The sequence below is a fragment of the Acomys russatus genome, chromosome 12, assembly GCF_903995435.1.
Source record: "Acomys russatus chromosome 12, mAcoRus1.1, whole genome shotgun sequence".
In the NCBI taxonomy this organism is placed as follows: domain Eukaryota; kingdom Metazoa; phylum Chordata; class Mammalia; order Rodentia; family Muridae; genus Acomys; species Acomys russatus.
In genome coordinates this window covers 22,537,616-22,563,996 of record NC_067148.1, presented here as the reverse complement: position 1 = coordinate 22,563,996, position 26,381 = coordinate 22,537,616, and the positions used below count along the sequence as shown (strand labels likewise).

Sequence of the window (26,381 nt, the reverse complement as noted above, 5' to 3'; positions counted from 1 at the left end):
GCTAACCCTGGTATTACTCCAGCTAGATTGCCTCCTGGGCATGCTAGATGGGTAACAATTTAGATAGTGTATTGACTACACCAGGAAGAAACCACATTTTGTTTACAAACCAGTTTTGCTATGTGTATTCAAAATGAAATCGCATATTTTCGTGAACTTTAAGAACTTTACCTGAAGGACGACAGTCTAAGTTCAGTACCTTAGAGGTAGCGTAAAACTTAGTCACAAAGACTGTCAAGTGGCCCACTCTTTATTCTACAAAAGACCACATTTTCTCAGCCCATCATATTAGAAGATAAGATTTAAAGTCATGATTTATTTTGTTCGGGTTTTTTGTATCAATTAAAAAAAAAAAAAAACATGGAGCTGGAGAGATGACACAGTGCTTAGAAGCACCTGGTGCTCTTGCAGAGGACCTGGGTTTAGTTTCCAAACACCCGCAGGGGTTGCTCACCACCATCCATAACTCTGGTTCCAGGACTCCAATGCCTGCTTCTGAACTCTGAGGGCATCAGATGCTCATGTGGCAAATACACATACACGCAGCCAAAACACACTTCCAAATAAAATAAAATAAATAAATCTAAACATAAATTATAAATAAAATACATTATTTCAGTTGATTGTTTTGTAAGTGGAACAACATATGTTGCAAACCAAGAATAACAAGTTTAAAGAAAAGAAAACAAAACACACACACACAAAAAAAAACAAATAGTCTGCTTTTTTTTTTGTTGAAGAGGTTTCTCTCATGATGCCATGGCACAGGCCTAACGGCTCACTAGGTGGAGAAACCTGAAGCCAAGGACACTAGGATCTTCCCTTGGAACTTCCTCTAACTTACAGAATTTGGGGGCTCCTTTCTGTGTGTGTCTCTCTCTTTGTCTTTCTGTCTCTGTCTCTGTCTCTGTCTCTCTGTCTCTCTCTGTGTCTGTCTCTCTCCCTCCCTCCCTCCCTCCCTCCCTCCCTACCCTCACCTCCCTCCCTCCCTCTCTCTCATCTCTCTCTCTCTCTCTCTCTCTTCTCTCTCTCTCTCTCCTCTCTCTCTCTCTCTCTCTCTCTGTGTGTGTGTGTGTGTGTGTGTTTTCTCTGGGAGAGAGTGGCTCCCACAGCATGTTTATGGAAAACAGATAACTTTGTGGAGCTGATTTCCTCTACTACCTCATACTAGGGTGGGTACTTTTGCCTCTCATCTAGTTAGTTTTTACTATCAACTTGACACAACCTACTGTCAACTGGGAAGAGGAAATCTCATTGGAAGAGCCACCTCAATAAGACTGGCCTGTAACCGAGTTTCAGAAATTGTCTTGATTGATAACTGATTGTGGAGACCCCAGTCTCCTGCGGGTAGCACAGTTCCTAGCAAGGTGGTGTGTAAGAAAGCTAGCTGAGCCAGTGAATGAACTGGTAGGCAGCATTCTTCTCTGCTTCCTGCCATGTGCTCCCACTCGTCCCTCAGTGATGTGTTATGTCCTGAAAATATAAATCGAAATAAACTCTTTCCTCCACCAAATTGGTCTTGGTCAGGGTGTTTTCTCACAGTGACAGAGATCAAACTAGAATACCATTCTAATAGTATAGAATCGAACGCCTCTGAAATGTAAATAAATAAATAAATAAATTTAAAGGTAGCACACAACTCAGGATCTCAAGAACAAAGCTCAGTTTGGGATTACCACCAGATGAGACCGTTCAATCCAAAGTCTAGCAAGTGGTCAGATTTCTGCTAGAGAGAACAGATCTACAAATGTTGTTTTCTTCCTATGTAACATAAATCTCTTCTGCTTCAACATAACAATTTTTCCTGATTTTATCACAGAGCATGTACAGAAACTGTCCTCCCCCACTAACCTTAGAGTAATAACAAACTCGTCACACAGTTAAGAGAGTCCTGCCTTCCAGAAGAAATACTCTGGGTTTACCGTTCACTCCATATTTACTGGTCTCGCCATTCTTACTCTAGGGAGTCCCTTGGAATTCTCCAAAGACTAAATGCTACTGTCAGCCTAGATTAGTTCTGAATCCGTTATGAGGCTGGAACTATTGGAGTGGTGGCATCCCTTCCACCTTGTCCTCATTGCAAAAACATCTCAGGATAAGATGTCCATGCTAAGACGGATCGATAATCTAAGACAATGAACAAAGAAAGAGCATTAAAAAAAAAAAAAGTAATAAAATCAAAGTGAAAGGCCAAAAAGAACACATGCACACACACATAAACTTCATGTGAAATACAAAGGTATGTTCCCTGTTCAAAGGAAGCAGTGGATCAGTTCAAGGGCATTCAATAGCGGCAATGCATAAGTCACGGTCAGAAGACTCCATCCTGGAAAGTTATGTAATTTGAGTTGGGGAGCCAGTTACCTCCTCAGACTTAAGCTCACAGACTAAGCAAGCTAACAGCATGAATTGCAGTGATTTCACAAGCTTATTGCTGCCTACAATTAATTTTATCTAATTTATTGATACAGTCATTCAGGGCACATTTGGCTAATTCATTTCAAGAGGTTAATCAAATACATTATTGTATTAGCATTATCTTGGCTACAAAAGAAAGAAAGAAAGAAAGAAAGAAAGAAAGAAAGAAAGAAAGAAAGAAAGAAAGAAAGAAAGAAAGAAAGAAAGAAAGAAAGAAAGAAAAGGTTTCTTTTTTTAGTATTTGCAGAGTCAACTTGGACTTGGTGCCCAAAACAAACTTCATCTGACTTCAGAAAGTAATATCTAACCCTTCACCACCACTACTACCAATGTTACTGGGAGGAAAGAAAACAGAGAGACTAGTACCACCCTGCTACAGAAAATCCAATAAAGTGTGGTGAATAAGGTTAAGGTCTTATTATACAATTCACCCAAATGCTTAGCCTGGGTTGTCCCTTTTCCCAGGAGGAGCCACTTACAGGCCTCGTTTTGAGGAGTCTAGTTTGGGCACAGATGTCTCAAATGCAAAGATGAATCAAGCATCCCTTGTCCTCAGCGTCCACTAGAGTTATACTTGACCTCATTGGGCAACCCCAGGGCTTGGATAGTCGAGGGTACTTTCTTATTACCTACATCTAGGGAAGAGATGCCAGGCTTTTGAGGGAAACAAGAAGCAGGCTAGCGCCAAGCCCTCTGTTCTATTACTTTGGACCAGTATTGGCATCTTACTTCTGGCTCACTACGTACAGGAAAGGCTTCTTATAGCAGCATTGGTTCTTCCTGTTTGCAAAGTTACCACCTCTTAACCTCAACTCATAAAACGGACCCACAACCAGTTTCCAAGGTAAGAGACAACCAGGGGCTTCCCCTGTCCCCAGCATCTCTGCACCATCAGCACCATCATCCAGATTTCAGGATGTTAGCCATGGTATGAACACTCAGAACATGTTCCTCCTAGTACTCAACCAGATAGGGCTCCCCAGACTGGTACTACCATGACTGTTCCATAAGCCAGCTCACAAATCCCCAATGGTGTTTGGAAGCTTTCCCGGTACTTCTTAACATAGAAAGAGGGTTTCCAAGCCTCTTCCCCTTCCATTTTCCGCATCAGTTACTCCAGCTCATCACGATATCCTTCATAGTCCCTGTCTCTATCCTCACTCCCTAAATGTGGAGAGGATAAAGGCCAATCTGAGGGTTTTCTCAGCTCCTCCCATATCCACACACCCAGCCCTAACCCAGTGTGTTTCCTTCATTGTTGAGGAATACAACATCTCCCTTAGTCCTCGTCTTCCAGCCTTTTCTTACCTCCTAGAAAGTGCGCTTCATTGACCCTACCTGCCCATCTATGCCACATTTTCAGGAACTATGTACATGCAGATGCTGGGTGAATATAAGCTTCTCTTTTCTTAAAAACATAGTGTCTACCTGTGAAAAACCCTGACCTTCAGCAAAAGTGACTCAGTAATGTCAAAAACCCAGGGAGTCTACTTTTAAAAGATATAGCTTTAAAATGTGCCTTAAGCTGGGCATGGTGGCACACATCTTTAATCTCAGCAGAAGCAAGCAGATCTCTGTGAGTTCAAGGCCATCTTGGTCTACAAAGTGATTCCAGAACAGCCTACATGGAGATACACTGTCTCAAAAGACAAAACAAAACAAAACAAAAATCAATAATAATAATAATAATAATAATAATAATAATTACTTAAAATGAAAATAAATAAAACTGAGTATGATATATGCCTGTGATCCCAGCTCTCAAGAGGTAGAGACAGGAGGATCAAGAGCTTTGGGCTAGCCTGGGCTACATAATGCAAGCCTGTCTCAAAAAAGCAAAAAGCATGTAAAAATAGAGCTAGATGTTCAGAATTAGATATTCATACTATTAATACACACAAAACTGGAAACTGCCTTAATATATAAAAATAGGTAAAGTCTTGGGTGATACTTACTAACCAATTTCAATAAAATAACAATTCTGATAATAAACTACAAAAACATGAAGTTGGATATCTAACATTATAGCCAAAATGGATTATAGTTGCAAAGAAATTACATGAAGGAAACACACTGAACTATTAATAGTGGTTGTCTTGGAATAGCAGAATTATAGATGCTATTTTCCTCTTTGTACCACACTAAGTTTTCTGAAATTCACATGTATGATACTGTAATTATAAAATATCCTAGAGAGTTCAATAAAAAAGCAGTCAGCATTCAATCCAAAGCCTAACACTGAGTGAATTTTGAGGTTCTTTCTCTCTCTCTGCCTCACAGCATGTCACCTTATCTGGAGCAGCAGGTAGCAGCATTGAGTGGCCGGCAGTGGATGGAGGACAGGAGAAGCAGATATGATTGCTGGGGTAATGAAAGTGTTTGGCATGGTATTATTATGGAAGAAACATGTCATTATAGATTTCTGAAAACCAATACAATGCCCAACACCAAAGTGGACCTTAATATAAGCTGTGCATTTAGGTGGCAATAAAGAATCAATAGGGAGTGTGGGTGAGGCAGACCCATCACTCTGCCATGAGGTGGTGTGAGCACTGTGATAATGCCTTCCTGCCTCCTCAGCCCTTGGTACCTGTGGTAATCAGTAGGACTGGTCCCACGATCATGAGAGCTGGAGAGCTGTCTCTGCCCTTCTCCAGCTGTAGCACTCAGGAGGGTGAGCCCTGTACCTCTCTTGGGCAACACAGTAAAGCTGGCTCTGGTGATGTGGGTGTTAGTGAGCTGGCCCCAACTGCATGAAAGCAGGAGAGCTGGCCCTGCCCCCTGCCAGTGGCGGCAGTAGGTGGGATAGTTAAGGCAATGTTGGAGAGCTCAGTTTGCCCTAGTGGTGCAGTTTAGAGAAAGCCAGGGGATGACCAGCTCAGCTACCATCCAAGACCAGATCCAGGACTTTGAGCTGGCCAACTTCAAAATCTACATCATCTATGAGCTGCTAGATCACATGAAAGGGCCAGTCCTACTGATCCAAAGTTGCAGGATCTCCATGACACAGGGAAACAACAGCATAGCCTGAATAAGTCCCAGTGAGGGTCCAATTTTGATAATGTGACAGAAACCAGAGACCCCAAACCAGACCAATGACTCATTGCAAGGAGCATTTGAAAATGATTTGTAGGCAAAGGACTATACTGTGTGACACAGTGACACACAACAGCTTCCATGATGAGATGTTTTCTCTGCTTTGGGTTTTGCTTGCTTGCTTGCATGTTTGTTTTTATTTTGGGATGGAGGTTGCAAGAGTGCAGGGCAGATACAAGGGGACAGGGAGATGAGTGGACTGGTGTGCATAATGTAAAACTCACAAAGAATCAATAAAACGTTGAAAAGAAGAATCCATACAGTTCACCGATTGTAACAGGTGTGCCATCTGGCACAGAATGTTGATAATGAGGGAAGCCATGTATACTGGAGGATGCCTTTGTACAGTCTGCTCACCTGTGCTACAAACCTAAAAAGGCTGTAAAATATTGTATGTTTTAAAAGAGCAAGTTGTATAGCCAGAATGAATGTCTCTTAACCACATGGCTAAGATGTAAGCTGGACATACATGCATAAGGACGAAGACACCAGCTAGGGTGGCAGTGGCAGATGGGGAGGGGTGTTCTACAAAATCCATCATTATTGCCTTATTAGCAGGAGAGAACCCTAGTAATCATTCCTTTCTATTTCAAGGCAATGTTATGTATTTCCAGCAATGGCATGAAGCAGGAGACAGAGTAAGGAAATGTGTATGACTTTCATAAAAGCAGTGGTCCTACAACAACAAGCCACAGTGCAGTGGGTCGTCAAACAAACTGAAGGGATGGAGCCCCATCACCAAGTTTTAGTGAAACAGCAAAACAGAACAGCACATCTCAGGAAGGGTAAGGCTTGCCCAGCTGTGTATCCTCGTACTGGTAGGGACATAAATGAATTTCTTGCTGTTGGTTGTGGTTTTAAAAAAGGAGCCAATGAATGAGGAGGCAGATGAGAACACTGAGTCCATTGGTGAAGTGGTTCATCTGGTATGAGCAAAACAAATGTCGAAGCATGAGGCTGATCAGTAAGGAGATGCTAACAGAAAAGCAACTTTTTATTTACCGTTAATATTTAACTCTCTATTAGAGACTGTAGAGTACCAGGAAAATTACATATAGAATTTTTTTCTCAAAGTGTTGGACATGAGACTGAGCAGGTTGAACCACTGCATTTTGAGAAGGGCCATAAAGACAGATGGCCAAGGCCCCTTTTGACAAACAGAGGGACTTCCTTTAAATGAAAAAAAAAAAAAAAAAAAAAAAAAAAAGCTCAATTCTCTTTCTTAATACTGACAAATTAAATAAACAAGCAACCTGGAGAAAAATCTATCCTTTAGTCACTGGTGTCAGTTCCAAAACCCTCCACCTGGCCGCCAGCACTCTTCCCTCATTCCAAGAGTAAGCAGGGACCGTCTCCAGGGAAATAATCGCATCAACCACTAAAGTAATTGCATTTTGGAAAGACCTGTCAGCACGGATCATTAATTCATTTGGCTAGTATTTACCAGCGCCTATGATGTGCGGTCTAAACACACAGATGGACATTGTATCCCGTACCTTGAGGAGCTTATAATGGCAGTAAGGAATCCAAAGAAACTTCAGGGGGAGCACTGAATTAAGCACTGACTTTTATTGCTTCTCCTTCCCAATATACCACTAAATGGACAGTAGCAGGAGTTTCAAAACTGTGTCAAACCCCAAAGACTAAAAGACAGACGGGGAGATAATAGCAGCTTAGAGGTTTCAACCAATCTTTGAAATATGGAAAGGAGACAGAAATGTGACCTATGTGGCATATTTAGCAAAATGGGGAAGCAAGGTTCTGAATACAGGGAAGATGGCTGAAAGTGAAAGTTTTCCTGTGGAGTGTTGGCATTAAGTACCTACAGCATTTCCAGGGACTACAGCTACACACACACACACACACACACACACACACACACACACACACACACCACAAGATAGCCCCACTGAGTAAGTTTAGCGAAAGCCACGCCACTGGAGTATCTCTTTGTACAGCTTCATCACAAACACATTGTACCGTGATGTAGCCATAACTAGGACATTATGAGGCAAGAGCAGTGTTTTAGGGTCATTATAGTCTTGGTAGCATTGTCCATTGTCAATTGAAACATTGGCATGTAGCATACTGGAGGGAGGGGGGAGGCGGGGGGCACAGTACCATTCAGGAGGCTTTCACAAACCCCTGAGGCTCTTAGACATTTATGGAACTCTCCTAGAACTTAAATGGAAGTCAGAGGCAGCAAATCTGTGGATCTTCCTGTAAGAGAGAAGAGTATTTCTAGCCTCCACCCATATCCCTGCATTGTGCTGGATAGAGCCCATCTTTCCATTCAGGAGCATGTCTGATTGCACCTCTGTCCTCTGAACTGCCTATGAACATTTTAGTATTCCACAGTTGAGAAGCCTCTAATGAGAAAGACACAGAAGGCACCTGGAGGGATGGTTTAGCAGTTAAGAGCACTTGTTCTTCTGGAGGACCCAGGTTCAATTCTCTGCACACACATGGCAGCTCACAACTATCTGTAACTCCAACTCCCAACTGTCTTCTGGCCTCTCCTTGCAACAAGGCACACATAGGGTGCACAAACAGGTAAACACTCATCCACATGAAATAAAAATAAATAAATAAGTAAATCTTTATAACAGAGACAAAAAAGATCAAATAGAATAAAAAGAAGACACTGGGCACTGGGAACAGTAACAGTACAGAAAAGAATAAATTATCACACTGCCCACCCCCCTGCACATGCACCATGCTCAGAGTTACAAGAAGATAGCGTTCCTGTGCTGAGAGAACAAGAACAGAGCTCTACGCTTTAACAGAAGAGATAAGAACATCAAGAAATCGTTTGAGCTTCTCCCCAGAAATAAAGGGACGAGATTTCAGATTAGTGAAGATAACCAAGTGTACTGTGTGACAGATTTTAAAGGCACAACAGCACAAAATATCAGAGCAATCAAGACAAAGCGAGTAGCCTGAGGATTCCAGGGAGAAGGAATTCCATGAAAAGGAGCAGAAATCACAGTAAGCCTCAGACTCTCAAAGTCACAATGCTGAGGCTGGGAGACAGGAAGACTGCGTCCCCACAAACTATCAGTCAATCGAGGGAAGGAGCTGAAGACTCATTTGATACTTGTGCATAGATAAAGACTAAACATACAAAACAAAGATGAAAAGGAAAAGCTGTCTAGGGAGACAAAGAAGAGCAAAGGGAAGGGGAGGGGGAGGAGAAAGAGGATGAAGAAGGAGGAAGAATTGGCTCAACACATAATGTATGTATGTCTGAAAGCCTACAGTGAAACTGCTGCAGTGTTTTAGAAACCTCTGGAGGATGGCCCTTGGGAAATAAGAGGCACGAAACGCAGTCAGCTGTGTTCTCTAGAACACAGAGAACGGGAGTCAAAGGGTATTGAAAGGAAAGGCTAGAGTGATGTGACACACCTGGCCACTATATGTGGAGGGGCTGGGGAGGAAGGGTGTCCATTGTATGTGTGTGGGGGTGGGTTTATAAGTCATTTTATTTATTGATAGAGTTGGGGAAATGATTGACTGACATCTAAAAGATCTGCTTTGTGATACAATGGAGAAAAACTACTGAAAGAGTCTAAAGTCAGTAGGCAAGGAAAATTATAAGCCCTAGAGAAAGGGGAAATATAATGTAAGAAAGAAATTATCGTCATGGTTTTAAAGCTGTTTTGAGGATAGGAGTGGCGGGGGGCGAGGAGAAGAGAAAAGAGGGGAGGACAGATAGGAGCAGAGAAAAGGGAGGGGGAGAGGGACAAAGCGTGTGCACGTGCTTTGCACACATCCACATGCTATGCTTCTGTGGGTGGGGGTGTAGGGAGCAGAAGAGCAAGGAATGCTCAGAGGTGCAGCTAATATGACAGGAAGCCAGGAAGAAATGGAAAGTGATCTGCACAGCATACTTTTAGGAACACGGAGGAAAACCGCAATACAGGATGCTGGAATTATTGAACGTAGTCACCTCTCAGAGAAAAACTTGAGGAGATGAAAGAAGGCTCTGACTTCATTAAAGATTATTTTACTGGTGATCAAAATATATCCTATGAAATTGCTTCAATTGAAAATATAATCTCTTCACACACACACACACACACACACACACACAGAGAGAAATTATTTTACTGTAGGTGATTTTGGAAATGTCTGTGTGCCAGCCTGTATACATCTTGGATTAAGAAAACAAAAAGTGGGGATAACCATTGAGATGTAACAAGAATAAATTAAAAAAAAAAAGTGGGGGTTGAAAAAAGACGTATACACAAGGTGCACAGACATGCATACAGGTGACATGCTCATTCACATAAAATAAATCATTAAAATATTAAAGCAAATAAGTAAAAGCAATTTAAAAAGTCATAGCCAACATACATACCAGGATGCTACCATCTCTTTCTGATGTTAAACACAAACATTTAGAAGGAAAATCCTTAAACACATTGATTGCTCGAGACTGTTCATTGTAAGCTATTAATTCACTTATCTGATGTAGTTTTTATCTTCAGCCAGTTCATAGAGCAAGGAAACTGTTACTTACTAGTTTCCATATATTGGGGGGGGGGGGGGGGAGTGTATTTGATGTAGGTCCTGATTTACTTCAAGGCATATAAGATTTTTTACCTGATTTTTTTTTCCAGATTAAATAAAGTGTAAGTGGCAAAAGCACTTTGTGTGTATGTGAGGAAATTCATGTATGTGTGTGTGTATGTGTGTGTGTGTGTGTGTGTGAGAGAGAGAGAGAGAGAGAGAGAGAGAGAGAGAGAGAGAGAGAGAGAGAGAGCATTTGCTATCTATCCACTTAGTCAATTTCAAGCCTTGGATCTCAGAATCTACCCATTCCCACTGAAAGCCCCTTTCCCTTGTACCACATACAATTTTTAAGAAGAAAAGACTGATGAGAGGCTTGTTAATGCTGAGCCCACCCTTTATTTTCAAATCACTTTTTATTTTAAATCACTATAAATCCTCTGCCACCCCTCGCCTTGACGCAATCTCACCACTTATTCATCTTTTCCAATCATAAACTTCTTAATCCCTTTATCATTTTGCATATTTGTTATTGAACAATGCCTAACTCTACTTGTGGTTCAAACTGAACTCAAATACTGGAGCAGCTGTTAAATATGAGAAAATGGCAGCTAGGCCTGCAAACATTCACACTTGAAAGTTACGTTACGGTCCGGTTCAATGACTTGACAGGAAAGGTCAATCCCCAGAAGTTAGAAAAAGCCAGATGTGGCGATATGCACCTTTTACCACAGCTCCCTGTGATGAAGTGGGAAGTAGAGACAGAACAATCACCAGGATGCTCACAGGCCAGTTATCCTTAAGTACACATCATGACAGACAGAGACACTGCCTCAACAAGATGGAAAGAGAGAAGCAACTCATGAAAGTTATCATCTGACTTCTACATACATGCAGTGGCACACACATGCCCATGCATGCAGTGACACACACATCCCCACACATGTAGTGGCACACACATGCTCACACATGCAGTGGCACAGACATGCCCATACATGCAGTGGCACACACATCCCCACACTCACAAGCAAAACACCTACCTCCCCATTCACACTTTAATAATGACAATAATAATAATGTAAGACTTTTTAAAAATATAATTACTTCGAGTTTTCTCTAAGGACTGAGAACACTATGGCTTGGGTGGTGGTTTTTCTGTTTGTTTTGGGTCCCCCCACCCCACCCCGGCAACTGTTCTCCTATAAAGTCCCAGGTTTTAGTGGGCATCATAAACTTAATACTGGGATGAGTTTTCTCTAGGTGCAGTAAAGTGAACTTACATGTATTTGTCACCTCTCCCTTGTCGGTACTGGTGTGACAATTCTGTGGCTGGAAGTGTAAGAGTTTCTGCAAACTCACAGATCTGGCCGTTCTCTTCCTGCTAGATCAACCATAAAGATGCACACAGGACTGGCCAGAACACTCTTGGGATTAAAGTGTGAATTCACATGCAGGAGTGAACCAGTAACAACAATCCCCATGTCCTTCAGTCCACCCTGAAAGCCATGAGGCTACCCTTCCAGGCTGCGCCTCTTTGCTGAAGGGACGTTTTTATCCCAGTGGAAGGGAAGTCTATCAAGAGGAAGTGTAGCTATCACTGTAAGTAGTCATCTTTGCCAGCCTGGTACACTCAGTTTCTCAAATGGCTCCAGCCACCTTTCCTTCCCTTAAGAGTCACCTGATGAGCTTCACATGACCTATCCTTATTAGAGATTTTACCAGCATGCTCTAGGTACAAATCAGATTCTCCAGACTGTTTTCCCAGGCATCACTCATATACATCCTTAAAGTGGAAGTTTATCGACAATCTGTCAGGCTTCTCACTCATTTGAAATAAACATGCTGTTCCCCACCATTGAGCATTTTAGTTCTTGTGGATTTACTACATGCCATCCAAGCAAGATTACGTGACTCAACTGCTTCTCCTGATTTGACCCAAGATACGCTGCTATGTATTTATGAGCAGGCTAAACTAGAGTTGGCTCATGCACTTATTAAAAGGCCAGTTTAAGCTGGGTTCACGACATGCTAGGCATTTATCAACAAGTAGAGCCACATCCTTGGCCAGGGTGGGGCAGCAGACAGAGAAATCAGTTGGGTTACTCAGTGAAGAGAGTTTTCCAATTAGTACCTTGACACTGTCCTGCCCAAGTTAAGTAAATGCAGAAAACTCCCTGACTTTTGTGCCTCTTGGTCTCTTGAACTATACAAGCAGTGATGCTGAGAAGATGGAAGGACACCTTACGTGTCAGCTGTTTAGTACAGAGTCTCTCTCTCTCTCTCTGTCACACACACACACACACACACACACACACACACACACACACACACACAGAGCAAGTTCAAAACATGCTTGCCATACCTTATAAATAACTCCCCTAGGGGTTGCTTCCTCTCATTTACATCCCCTGAAGTTAACAAGAATCTCTTCCTCTACGTCACTAGCCCATGGATTTTTCACTATTAGATTTCCATAATCTGATCAACAGTACCCTAAAAAACTCCTACCTTGAAGCCCCCAGTGTGACTAACGATACTTGGACACGGGGCCTTTAAGGAGGTGATTAATTTAAATAGAGTGTTATGATAAATTATGACTAGTGTTTTTATGAGAAGAGCAAGATACACCAGAGACATCCTTGGCCTAGCTTCTCCACTCTAACACGCGTGTGCAGAGGAAACTCCATGTGAGGACAAATTGCACTGAGGCACCATCTGCAAGTTAAGTAGTTGCCCACCCTGCCTTCACTTTGGTCTTGACCTTCTAGCCTGTGAAACTGTAAAAAAAACAAACTTCTGTTGTTTACCCTGAGAAAGGGAGAGAGAGAAACCCTGGCACCCATTTCTTGGGTATCCAGAAAGCTACTGGGCTGATTCTTTGGGTCAGAACGAACCGTTTACTACCTAGCTGACCTGCTGCCACATCTCCTTCATCACCTCAGTCTTAGGAGTCACCATTCCAATGCGTAAATAGTGAGTTTACCCAGAAACGGCTCAAGCCTACAGACCCATCACTTTGAGTTCCTTTCTTTGGCCCATTGATCAGCAGCCTTCTATGAATCCATTCATTTTCTCCCAGTCCCCTACACGGTGTTTACCATTCATTCCCTTTGGTTTGTTTCTCTTTAGGCGTTTTCCTCTGTTTCTCTTATCTTTTATCTATAATTAAGAGCAGATGTTTCTGGATTGTAGCTTATATTTTCCCTGCTATTTCTTTCTTGGAACTGCACCCCTTGTTTATGGTGAATCATTTACTCTTTCCCACCAACAGTGGGTTAGAAGGAACCGGCAGACAGGTGAGGCACTCAAGGGAGTGCCAGCCCCCAACACTAACCTCTAGTCATCATCTATGAAACAGGAGAGTAAGTCACATGCTCACATACCTTCCATGGGCTGGGCAGAGGCTAGTGCCATATCAAATGTGAGCAAAGGTTCAGTGTCATAAACAGGAGGTGAAAATGACAGTGGCCAGCTCTCAATCACAAGCCCTGGAGAAAAGAGGCAGCTGCTCCAGAAGCCGCAGTCCTGTGTTACCAAGAAGCACATGACAATTACCATTGCCAAGCCTTCGAGAAGCCTGACATATGGATGGTTACACAATTGTTTTAATGTTGGTAACCAAATATCAAAGCAAAAAGACGTTGATGACGCTAAATAAAACTCATTGTGCATGAACATGACCTCTGAGCTGCCTTTGCCTGTGGGTCTCAATTTAAGATGCTGAATAAGATGATGACTCAGGGCTAGCAAGATATCTCAGAGAGTAAAGTGGTTACTGTGCCAACATGAGGACCTGAGTTCAAATCCCCATAGCCCTTGTAATGTTGGATGCAACAGTGCCCTCTAACATGAGACTGGAGGCAGAGACAGGAGAATCCCACAGAAGTTTACCAGCCAACTAGCCTGACCTACAGAGTGACAAACAATAGGCCGAGCGTCAAAGAAGGTGGTAAGTGAGAACTGACATCAGAGGTTGTCTTGTGATCTCCACACACTGCATAGCACATGAACACCCGCACTAGCATGTGCACACATACACAAACATTTTCTTAAGTTGCTGACTGAGGGTCCTCACTGCCATCATAATAGCTTCACTCGAATCAAAAGATTTTGCTTTTGTGATTTTCAAGTTGCTCATTTGAAGAAGCTCTCCTCTGGCTCCAAAATCCCATTTCCCCATCTCAATGTAATATTATTGTCAAATCAGTTCTGGGACTGAGTTCTTCAACTAATATTTACTCAACAAACTTTGTAGATTCTTTCTTCTCAATAAGAGGAATTCAAACCGAGGTTCTGTTTCTAAGTAAAGAGATAAAAAAAAAAATGTACACAGATAAACTGAATATCAGAATCTCATTTTTAGCCTCTTCGTGTTAGCCTTTGTCGTGAAATAAGATGCAGAAAGACAACCACACCGGCTAATACAGTCAAAGCGTTTCCAGTCCTTGCACACCATCTGGTGGCAGAGCTCTCTGCTTGTGCCACAAGAAATGCTCAGTGAAGGAAGCAACTTAAGGTGAGGAGGAAGAAACACTGAGAGTAGAATGAGAGGCATGCTGGGTGGGGACGCAAGGATGCAGAGGTGGATGTTAATATGTGGTGGGTGTATGTCAGCTATGAGTAAATAGGCAAATTAAAAGGCTGGCCACCAAGAATCACCTAATGGTCATTTGTGTAAAACTTTAAAGTTCTCTTTGCAAAGAAAATGTTTCATAAGAGTGTTAATCATTTGCCTTTATGGCACAATAACATTTACCGAAAAAGAGGAACAAAGAAAAAAAAAGGAAGTAAGTTAGGATAGGTGGGCACTTTCTTAAATGAGAAGCCTCAAAAATCAAAAACACACACACACAAAAGAGGTAGAGAAGATAGATAAATGTGGGGGGGGAGGGAGGGGGAGAGAGAGATTGCGAGATTGCTTTGGCCAGGCACAGTAGTGGATACCTATAACTCTACTACTTTAGAGTAGAAGCAGGAGTTCAAGTCCAGGGTAAGCTATATGAGACCCTGTCTCAAAAACAATAAAAATTCTTTTTACTACATTAATACCAGACAGTGCTAATAGAGTAAGAGCCATCAGCCACCAAAGAAAGGAAGGAGGGAGGGAAAGAAGGAAGGAAGGAAGGAAAAAAGGAAGGAAGGATGCAAGCAAGCAAGCAAGGAGAATTTATATAAAAAGTCGGGACAGCAAGCCTGCAGTGGGTGGAATTATGTCACCCAGAAGTTCACACATTGACATTCTAAACTTGAGACCTTCACTATTTTATCTTATGTAGAAACAGATTTGCTGCCAAGAAAAGTCACTTAAAATGAAGCCCTGCCGATAAAACTGTGGACCACGACCATCCAGCTTGATCGGTGGACTCATAAGACCTAGTAGTTCGGACTGAGCAACACACTTGCACACTGTCATGTGAAGATAAAGGCAGAGACTGTGGCGATACAAAAAGTTGTCAGCAAACCATAAGGACCTGGGACAAGGGCACAGCAGTTTCTCTCAGGTCCCAGAAGGACCCTGACCAGGCCTTATCATGGGCTTCCAGCCTGCTCCTTAATCACATGCCTTATGTTTCTTGGCTACAGCAGCCTAGCAGGCTAATCAAAGTCTGTCTCTCACTTTGAATTTTACAACTTTTTTTTTTTTTCTGTTTTAAAAAGTATCGTCAGGCATTGGTAACCTTTAATCGCAGCACTTGGGAGGCAGAGGCAGGCAGTTTGAGGCCAGCCTAGTCTACAGAGTGAGTTCCAGGACAGTACACAGAGAAACCCTGTCTCGAGAAAAGGAATTTAAAAATATATCATCATTTTCTAGTTTGTTATAAAGTCTACATCATAAAAGTGAATCAACCATATTCCTGGGATAAAATCGACAGATTGCCTTCAACTTAGCAAATACTTATTTTCTACCAGACTGGCATATTTTAAATGAAATAACCACTCATTTCCTAGACTCACAAAATGACAAGAACATTTATTAGAAAGGGTAAAACATCTGATTTGATACAAACCATTGCCTCTCAAAACTTAAGACGTTCCCTCATGAACATGAGTGTAAAGATCGTCAACAAAATACTAGCAAAGCAAATCCAATGCAAGTAGAATTATAGCCACGAATAAGTGAGATTTATTCTAAGAATGCAAGCTTGGCTTAACATATTTTAATTTTTTTTAATGTACATTGGTGTTTTATCTGCACGTTTGTCTCTGAGAGGGTGTCAGATCCCAGATACAGACAGCTGTTGCTGCCATGTGGATGCTGAGAACCAGACCCTGGCCCTTTGGAAGAACAACCAGTGCTTTTAACCGCTGAGCCATCTCTCTAGCAGCAGCCTTAATATGTTTAATTCAGTGCATCCATCACATCAACGGGCCACAGAATTTAAAAAAAAAAAGAAAAGAAAAAAGCATTTATCATATCAATAGGCCCTGTAAAGCGCTTGACAAAGTCCAGCACCCACACACATGAATGCTCAGCACACCGAGAACGGAAGGTGGTGTTCTCAATCTGATAAAGAGCCTGAACAGAAAAACTACAGCTCACATCATACTGCAGTCAGAAACTAGCACTTTGCTCTTGATGTGGGAACATGGCCAGAATGGCCTCTATCAATCACCACTACTTTTCACTATTTATTGTGTTAGCTAAAATACCTAACTGAAGCAATAAGACAAGAAAAGGAGCTTTAAAATATACATATAAAAAGAAGAAAAGTAGAGAAAGTTGGGACCAGAGAACTTACGACCATACCCTAGATGGTATAGCAATAAGCAGTAAAGTTAGAGATCTGTGTATTCTGGGCCCAAGACTCTTTACAACATCAATATCTCTTGTCCAAAAAAAGGTAAAGCTATTACTATTCCTCACTGCTTGTGTATATAAATAATTATAGCCATGTAAGTCTTTTGTTAGGATCAGAGACCTACATTGGTATTTATAACTGACATGTCTGGGATGTATGCCAGATACTATGTTAAGGATTTCACATGTAATATCTTATTTCATATGACTCAAAATTGAAAGATGTTGGTATTATTACCCAATTCAATTGAAAAGAAACCGGGACCCACCAAAAGCTGAGTGTGTTATTTCACTCAGTGAAACAGTGTTGGTTAACAATAATTAACTCTAAGACTCTCACGCTGGCCTTTACATCCAGAGTCCATTTTCTAAACAGCTCTGTGGTGGTCCCTGAGGCAATGAGTACAAACCTGTGCGCTGGCACCAATCAGACCGGTCTTGCCCGTTTCTAAAGCCAATGTGTTTTATAAAGCCAATGTGTTTTATAAAGTTAATCTTTAAAACATGAGCATGGCTCTCAAACCTCCCTCTGCTCTGCTTAGAACCAGAGATGTCTAGGGTGACTATGGAAGCAAGCAGGGGAGGCCAAGAGACCTCACAGGGGCTAAAGAGATTAACAAAACCTGAAGACACAGTGACACTGGCCCTGCAACATCTCAAGTCACAGTTACAGTACACACCTCAGAAGAGACAATGAAATGGGTGGGGCCACGCCAAACAAAATCTCTGGAACAACTTTTTTGCTAGCAGAAAAAGATGTGTTTAGTCGTCTACAATTGGCGACATCCAACATAGTCCTTATTTCTTCTCATACAAATGAGAAGCGGGGTTTGAACTTGAGAAAAACCATCACATGAACCTCTCTACCAAAGTCCTCGAATGCTACTGAGAAGGGAAGTCACCACTTCCTTTGCGATACGACAACATAACAGGCTTTATCAGTAGGGGAGTGCCTGCCCTAACAGAATTGGGGCTGGGAGACAGCATCAAAGAAGAGGAAGAAAGTGGGCTTCTTTTCTTATGGAAAAAGGCTTTTCAGTTTTCCTCTTTCCTTCTTTCTTCCATGTGTTTGTTCAGCAAGTATTTGCTGAATGTCTGCTATACACCAGGTACTATGCCAGGCGATGAGAGTAGTACTAAAAACAGGATGAACGAGATTCTACTCCCAGCAGAAGTTCCGACGGTAAGAGGTAAACTGTTCAATGGTCTGAATCACATCCAAGCATAATATGTGAAAGCAGCAGTGCAAGTAGCTATTGTAGAAGAATGTGAGCATGTCTGGAAGATGAGGCGACTTACAAGGAAGTAAGTGACAGCCAGACCTGGTAATGTCAGTCCTGTAATCCTAGCTTAGGTGAGAGGTGAGCAATCTCAAACCCAGCCTGGGAAACACAGGAAGTAAGCAACGTTCAATCAAAGACCTGAGAGATGAGAAGGCTTTAGCCACGTGGGAAGGAAGTGGGTATAAAGACTAAGTAAGAATGACCAAAGGAAACAGAGGACAAGAGAGATCGGAAGAGGGGCCGTAACGCATGCCTTCCAAGAACCAGGTGGAGCCCGTGTCCGGCAGAGGAGAGGACAGCAGCTGACTCCACAAGGGCCTTGTCAGTAAGCGGTTTGGGCTTAGGCTAGATCAGGGTAGCAATTAAGAAGTACAAGACTGGAGAAACACAGGCAGGAGCCAGTGAGGGTAGCTTCTATCAGCAGGCAAAGCACTGTGGGGATTCTCAGTAGCAGAGCAATGGGACTTGGTTGGTTGGCCATGAGTGAGCAAGGAGAGTCCCAAGTATGGGGAGAAAGTTTCCGAGTCAGGAAACCAGGAGAGTGAGTGACAAATCAAAGGGAAGGAACAGACGTGATGCCGGGCTTAGGGAGCCAAGCAGGCAATGTCTCAAAATCCTTTGGGATGTGAAGATTGTCTTCCAGCAAAGGCTTAGAATAGGAAGCTGAAAAACTCCTCTGAATTCATTTGCTCTAACGTCCATATTTTATAAGTGTGTAAACTGAGATACGTAAAAGGGAAAAAAACGAGTAATTAGATGTAAGGTCTAGGCGTTCTTACCCACCACATCCCGCCTCTCAAGGACAAGTTGAAGTTCTTATCGCCTCCTACTACCCGGCTAGAGCAAATCTGCCCAAATTCGTGAGAACTAGAGCACACTGCACTGTTTGTACATACCTTTAACATTTTAAATTTCCCAAGGGAGAGCCATTTCCAGATTTCCAAGAAAAGTAAAACAAAATACTGTGTTAGGTTAAGGGTATCTCAGTCGTTTCCAAGAAACAAATCTAATCAGATGTGTTTAAATTCCTTCAACTGTGTGGGAAAATTAATGATATTTGCCAGGTGTATTTCAACAAGTTGAGTTGCCTGCAGATTTGTTTTATTTTGGTTTTTGTTTTGTTTTGTTGTTTTTAAAACAGGGTTTCTCTGTGTAGCCTTGGCTGTTCTGGACTCACTTTGTAGACCAGGCTGGCTTTGAATTCACAGAGATCCGCCTGAGTCTGCCTCCCCAAGTGCTGGGACGACAGGCGAGCACCACCACGCCCAGTGAGCTGCCTTCAGATTGTGCAGTGCCCTTCAGGTTTCCAGCCTTTGTGAGCTGTCATGTGTGTTGGTGTAGGCTTTTGGTGATGCAGCTGTATTTGAGTCATTTCTGCTCCCTTAACCATACTCTCATAAATAACCCTAATAAAACTCATTCCTACACACACACACACACACACACACACACACACACACACTTCTTTGCCTTTTAAAATTCTTAGTAATGAATTTCATCTTTTAAAAATTATGACTATAACATGCCTGTAATCCTGGCACGTGGGAAGCAGAGGCAAGTGGATCGCTGTGAATTTGAGGCCAGCTTGGGCTGAAAAGGGAGTCTAGGACATAGGACAGCCAGGGCTACACAGAGAAACCTTGTCTCAAAAAATTAAAAAAAAAAATTAAAAAAAAAAAATATATATATATATAACTACAGCTGTAATTTCTATTGTTAGATGGGACATGGCACTGCATTTAAAAAAAAAAACCAGCAACACTTCAATGCTACAAACCTCACAAACCTCAAATGCAGCAAAGGCTGATCTTCTTCTAGAAGTTGCTCTTTAGGTCCTTTCAGACATGTTCACCCACACTGTGAAACTAATTGTGAACAGTTCATTGAGTACCTTTGGAAGAAACATTTGTTCTGAGGTTTTGCTTTGCTGCTTTGGTTTTTGGTTTTTGGAGACAGGCTCTCTGGTGCACACCTCAGGTTGACTCTACATCCCCAAAACTAGAATAATAAGTGTGCATCATTGCATTCAATTTTTGCGAAATTTTTATTCCATTCCACCATTCACAGTTCTTTTAAAAAAAAAAAAAAAGGCATCTGGTCCAGGCCTGATGGTGCACACCAGTAGTGCTAAGACCACAAAGGCAGAAGCAGGAAAATGGCAGCAAGTTAAAATCAAACCTGGACGGTGCAGGCCTGTAAACGCAGCTAATAAGAAAGCTGAGGCAGAAAGTTGGCCACATCGGAAGCAATAATTTTTCACCATAGACCTAAAAGATGAGGATGTTTAGTTAAAGGTGAGTGTGCAGGGCTGAGCAAGAATAATCAGATCTGGGACAGCCAGTGCTACATAGTGAGACGCTGTCTCAAGACACAAAAACTACCAAACCAACAACAGAAAAAAAAAAAAAGCATCATTCTAGAATAAATGTAGTTCAGGAATAGTGTCTTGAATTACCAAACATTTTTTTTTTTTTTTTTGCATATGAAACCGAAATAGCTATATAAGCAGTTATATTTAGGGGCCGAAGTAAGAGGCCATCCCTGTTACTATAGTCTGCTTATCTATAATTAAATTAAAACATTTCCACCAACATAAGTTTGAATATTGGTTGTTTGCGCAGACCAACCTTCTTCTGTGACTGTCTAACCACACTTGGAAGAAATTTCAAACTGCTATGATGTCCTAGACAAGCGGTCATCTCAACCCCAGCCAGTGAGAAACACACATTTCCTTATAACTCAACAGATACTCAATAAGGACGACCTACCCCAAGATCTTCCCCACTCGACCATTCATTTGTAGCCCCAATCTTTAGAAAGTTAAAGATCAGTTTAAAATCAAATACAGCCAATTAATCTTCTATTTGTATCCAAGGCACGTCAAGAACATCTAACTAAAATGACACACAAAATTAGATGCTATCAGTACGGTTTCTGATGCTTGGAATCCATGATGTTATTTCAGTGTTGCATCATTATTGGATTTCACCTCTTGTCACAGTTAATGGCTTAATTCATTCAACGTGGCATCTAAGATGGTGGGCAGCATTGTGTTGTTGTTGTTTTTTAAGTTATTCAAAATCTCAAGGTGGCAGGTCCATTGCCTTTGGGATGGTAATTGTATGCCTAAGTTTAGAAACAAGGTGGGAAAAGTGAGGAGACTAAAAGAGCCAGAGCAACCCTGACGGTGGAAGCATCAACTGCCAAGGACACTTAGCTACAAGGGGCTTTCCTGAGCATTGAAAAGGGAACACACAGCACAGTAGGAAGCTGATGGGATGTCTCCATCCAACTTACGAAAAACATAGAATTTTAGACCATCCATACCACATCTGTTTTCTACAGGTTGAACAGTGATCATTAAAAGAAACAAGGTATAATGAGAATTCGTGAGGAAGGCCTGAACCTCCCAGTTTAGACGACAGCTCAGTCCACTGCTGAGATGCAGCTCAATAGTAGACGGTTGACCAGCATGCATTAGGTCCTGAGTTCAAGTCCCAGCAGTGTTGAGGGAGGAGGAGAAGATCGCTAAGTCTATGATCTCTCTTAGGTCCTGTCCAAATTGGGTCCTAGTCTGCGTGGCTCCATCCTAACAGAGGCAAAGCTTTGCACATCGATTGTGTCACACCCCAAACTCTTCAAATCAGAGGAGGCTGTAGACCTGGGCTCCGAACAAGCAGGAAGAACCACTAACTCACTTCTCAGATGAACCTCAGGTGAGGAGCCCTGCCCGGTTCATCACTATGGGAGGAGAAATGAAAGTAAGAGATTCTGAATCAAATAGAAGGAAAGGGAGTTTTCAGAGACAGAGTAAAGGCAAAATCTGCAAGCTGTTCCCAAATGTCCATCTCAGGCATCTAGACTTTCAAAAAGGCTTGATTTCCATACCTGGCCCAGGAAACTCTATAGTAAGATGCAAACTAACCAGTCTAACAGCTGAAAGCACGCTTAGAGCATGTTCACATGCTACAAGCCCGGGAGATAAGCCAGTGAATAAGAACCCATGAGTAAACCACAGCAGAAACCGTGCACATGTGCAGGCGAGCATGCACATGGAACCCTGAGGTTGACACTGGGGATGACCTAGATCAATTTGCCACCAATATTCACTGAGGCAGGGTATTTCAGTCAAATCCAAAGACCATATGATATGACTTGTCTTCCAGTCAAACTGGTGTTGGGGAATCCTGTCTCTACCTTCTTAGTCTGGGATTGCAGGCAGGCCTCCATGTACGAGTCTACCCTGCATTTAAGGGTTCTAAGGATGCAAACTCCATTCCCCCTTGTTTGAATGACTAGAGCCCCTCCCCAGCCTGGCTCTCAGCACTTCTGAGCATGAACGCTTTCGCCTTTATGTTTATTACACTCAATGCTGATGGCAATACAAAAGCATTTATTCACCTGGACAAATAATCCATCGGTGAACCTGGATGTTTATCCAGAATCATTTTAAATGATGCTAACCAATGATGCTAATGCTTCGCTGTAGTTTAGTATAAAACTTAATATCTTGTGGTTTTGGGGTTTTTTTTTAAATAAATTTTGAAAGAAGCTGGCATTTATCAAAGGCTATGTCTCCAACTGTTTGGCTCTAAATTATAAATTTCAAATTTGTGGGAGCTGGGGTTTGGCTTTGCTTTGTTTTTATTTTAACTGTGCATTTATTATATGTAATTTATTTAGCTTTCTCAATTTTTTGAAAATTATAGTGGTGCTGGGCTTGAATTTGAGTACTTGGTGCCTGCAGTACGCTGAGCATATGAGAAACCTCCGTCTCTAATGCCAGTTGGCCTAGAGAGGTATCAAAAGCTGTTCCAAAGAGTTGGCGCTCTTTCATACTAAGTAGAGATTTTACCAAATTACAGAGAAATAAAGAAAGCCAGCCAGAAAAAACATCCAAACTGTAAACTCCAGAAAAATTAAAATTAGAGCCAGGCAGGATGGCTCACACTTGTAAGCCCAGCATGGGGCCTAAGGCACAGTGGCTGTTATAAAGCCAAGGCCAGCTGAGGCTACGCAGTCAAGTCCAGAGTGCAAAACACTGTTCAGAGAAGAGAGTTATTTCTATTTGGGGGCATGGCCACTAGCAGGTTGTTCCAATGGATGCTTCTACCCTACACACAGACAGTGCTAATTGGACACATTGAAACAAAACAAACAAACAAACAAAAAAGCAAATACTAGGACATGAACTAGAGAGGGGGACATGCTGAGATGAGCAATGGGGAGTGAATACATTGTAGACGTGTGTGAAATTCTCAAAGAGTAAAACAATAATAATTATAATAAAGAAAAACTTAACTGCACAACTCTGGGGGCAGGGTGCAATTAAAAAGACTAGCTTTCTATACATAATAAGTTTCAGGCTAGCATGGGCTACCTACTGAGGCCTATCTTAAAACAAAAACAAAATCAAATCAGATTTGGGTGAAACATTTAAAGAAGCCCTCCAGCTCTCCAGCAGGCACTTCTGTCAAGACAAAAAGAAACAAGGCAGGTAGGTTCCTACTGAGAGGGGCCATTGCCTCCAAATCTCTGAGGCTACCTGATGCCTCCTGGCTTTTGACAGTAAATGCAGAATGCATACTGTGGTGAGCATTGGTCACACTCTAGATCTATTCTTTCATTTATTATTTTTATTTTTATTATCTAAACAACATGTTGTGTTATATCATTTTAGCTGTATACTAACTAGATTCTTCCCTACACTACTTTTCTCTTGGAGGCTTGTTCTCTGGGACAGTCTCATCTGGCACAGGCTGACCTAGAATTTTTTCTGTGGAGGATGACCTTGAATTCCTGATCCTCCTGACTCCACCTCTTGAGTGCTAGGATTACATAGTGCACCCCCACATCTAGTTTCTGGACCCCTGGGTGCTAGGATTACAGGTGTAGCCCCCTTAAACCACGATCTCCTCATACTTTTCACACTGTGAGAAGATGCCTTTATATTTTCATCATTTAGAAAATGTATAAATTCTTATATACTTACATGCGTATGCATGTGTAGACATGGTTAAGGTTCTTATATTTTATTTGTGTTCATGTATTTGTGTCTATTTGAATGTATGCTGTGCATAGGACTGCTACAAGAGGCCAGAGAGGGTTTGGGATCCCCCAAGAGCCTGAGTTATATGATACTGTGAGCCGCCACCATAAGTGGGTGTTGGGAATAGAACTTAGGTCCATTGGAAGAGCTACACATGCTCCTAACCACCGAGCTATTTCTCCCAGCTCTGTGTGAATAATTAAATGGTGACATTTCTTCGCGGGATTCCAGTAACATAAGATTTTGATTACATGTGTTTTTATAACAGTTTTAAAAATATTATAAGTAATACTTGCAACGGTTCTCTTCAGGCCTATTTCTGGTGGCTTGCATTTTCATCCTTAGATATTTCTGTAGCTTTTTAAATACATTGCTAATAAATGATGACACGAAGGACTAGGAACCCTTGTTACTGTGGGCAGGCATGAAAAGTGGTAAAGCCACTTATGAAGAACAGCATGGAAGTTTCTCAGAAACTAAATGTAGAATTCCCTATGAACACCTCAAATACCTAGGATTCCATTTCTGGGTACATGCCCAAAGAATTCAAAGAAGGGCCTGGATGAGGCAATTAAACTCTCATTTTCATAGCAGAATTACTTACAATAGCCAGATGACCATTGACTGCCAATGAGTAAGATGTGCTGTGCACATAGACAGTTACAAGGGGACATTTTTAAGCCTTAAAAAGGAGAAGCATTCTGTACACTTGTAATCACAGCACTCAAGAAGAGGTAGAGGCAGGGGGACCAGGAACTGAGTGTGGGGGTGCACATATGTGCACTCTGGAGGTGGGGCCAGGAGGATCAGGAGTTCAAGGTCATCTTCTGCAAAGCAAATTGTAGGTCAGCCTGTGCCAGATGAGATTGTCTCAGAGAACAAGCCCCAAGTGAAAAGTAGTGTAGGGAAGAATCTAGTTTGTCTACAGATAAAACGATACAACCTAGCATGCTCTTTAGATAATATAAGTAAGTAGATAGGTCTAGAGTGTGACCAATGCTCACCACAGTATGCATTCTGCATTTACTGTCAAAAGCCAGGAGGTGTCAGGTAGCCTCAGAGTTTTTGGAGGCAGTGGCCCCTTCTCAGTAGGAACCTGGCTGGTTTCTTTTTGTCTTGACAGAAGTGCCTGCTGGAGGTTGTATGGCTTCTTTAAAGTTTCTCCCAAGTCTGTTTTGATTTTGTTTTTGTCTCAAGATGGGCCTCAATATGTACCCCGGGCTGGCCTGAAACTCTGACCTGAAACTATCAGTATTGTTCCCTTTCTTAATACATTACACTGTCTGTCTCTTCACTTAAATGAGAAGATATGTGGTCCTGTGACCACCATTCACCTCATATCCTGAACACTCATGCTCAAGTCCTCTGCCTTCAGGGCAGTAGCGCCCTTCCTCTATTTGACTACTCTAGGTAGTCCAGATAGGTGGAATTATAAACTGTTGTTTGTGACTGGTTTGTTTCACTTAGTGCAATCTCAAAGTTCATCCATGCTAAACACTTACCAGGATTTCTTTCTTTTGAAGGTTTAACACTGCTCTCTCATAGCTAGGTGCGCTGCACTTTTTGCTTATCATCCAGCAGTCAACAGATGGGTCGGTCGCTTCTACTCTTTGGTTATTATAAGTAATGCTGCTCCAAGTATGGGTGTGTAACTGCCTCTACCAGGCCCTTCTCTGAATTCTCTGGGCACAAACCCAGAAATACAATATAAAATTATATGGTTGCTCTGAGTTTAATTTCTGAAGACCTTCTATACTCTTTTTCATAAGTGCCCTCACTATTTTACTTGCCTGCCTACACTGTACAATCAATCATACCCTCGATGTGTCTTATTTTCTGCTTTGATGTGATCTATCTTATTGCCTGTGGCACACCATCTGATGGTGGCTTTGACTGCATTTCCCTAGTGATTGGAGCTGTTGGATATCTTCTGTGAGTTTACTAGTTCTTTTTATATAGTTTTTACAAAAATAGCTACCTAAGCCCATTGCCTTCCTTCAGAAAATAGAATTGGGGGGGGCAGTTTAATGCCCCATTTAAATACAAGAGTAGATTTGGAGACATTGTGGGTGTCAATGAGTCAATGGCTGATTGGGATATAAACTTGGGGCTTATGTCTTATGGTCACGTGCACATAAGATATGGAAAGTTCGAGTACATGATTGTGTAGTTCCAGGAATGATATCATTCGAACGGTGACACCTGTTTATTTTTCCGCCCATTA

The 26,381-nt window shown here is 41.9% G+C and overlaps 1 protein-coding gene across 3 annotated transcripts in view; it reads right to left on the bottom strand.

The window, feature by feature from the left end:
* Ap1s3 (adaptor related protein complex 1 subunit sigma 3) overlaps positions 1-26,381 on the bottom strand; it is a 63,805-nt gene that overhangs the window by 16,575 nt on the left and 20,849 nt on the right. The window lies entirely within an intron of this gene.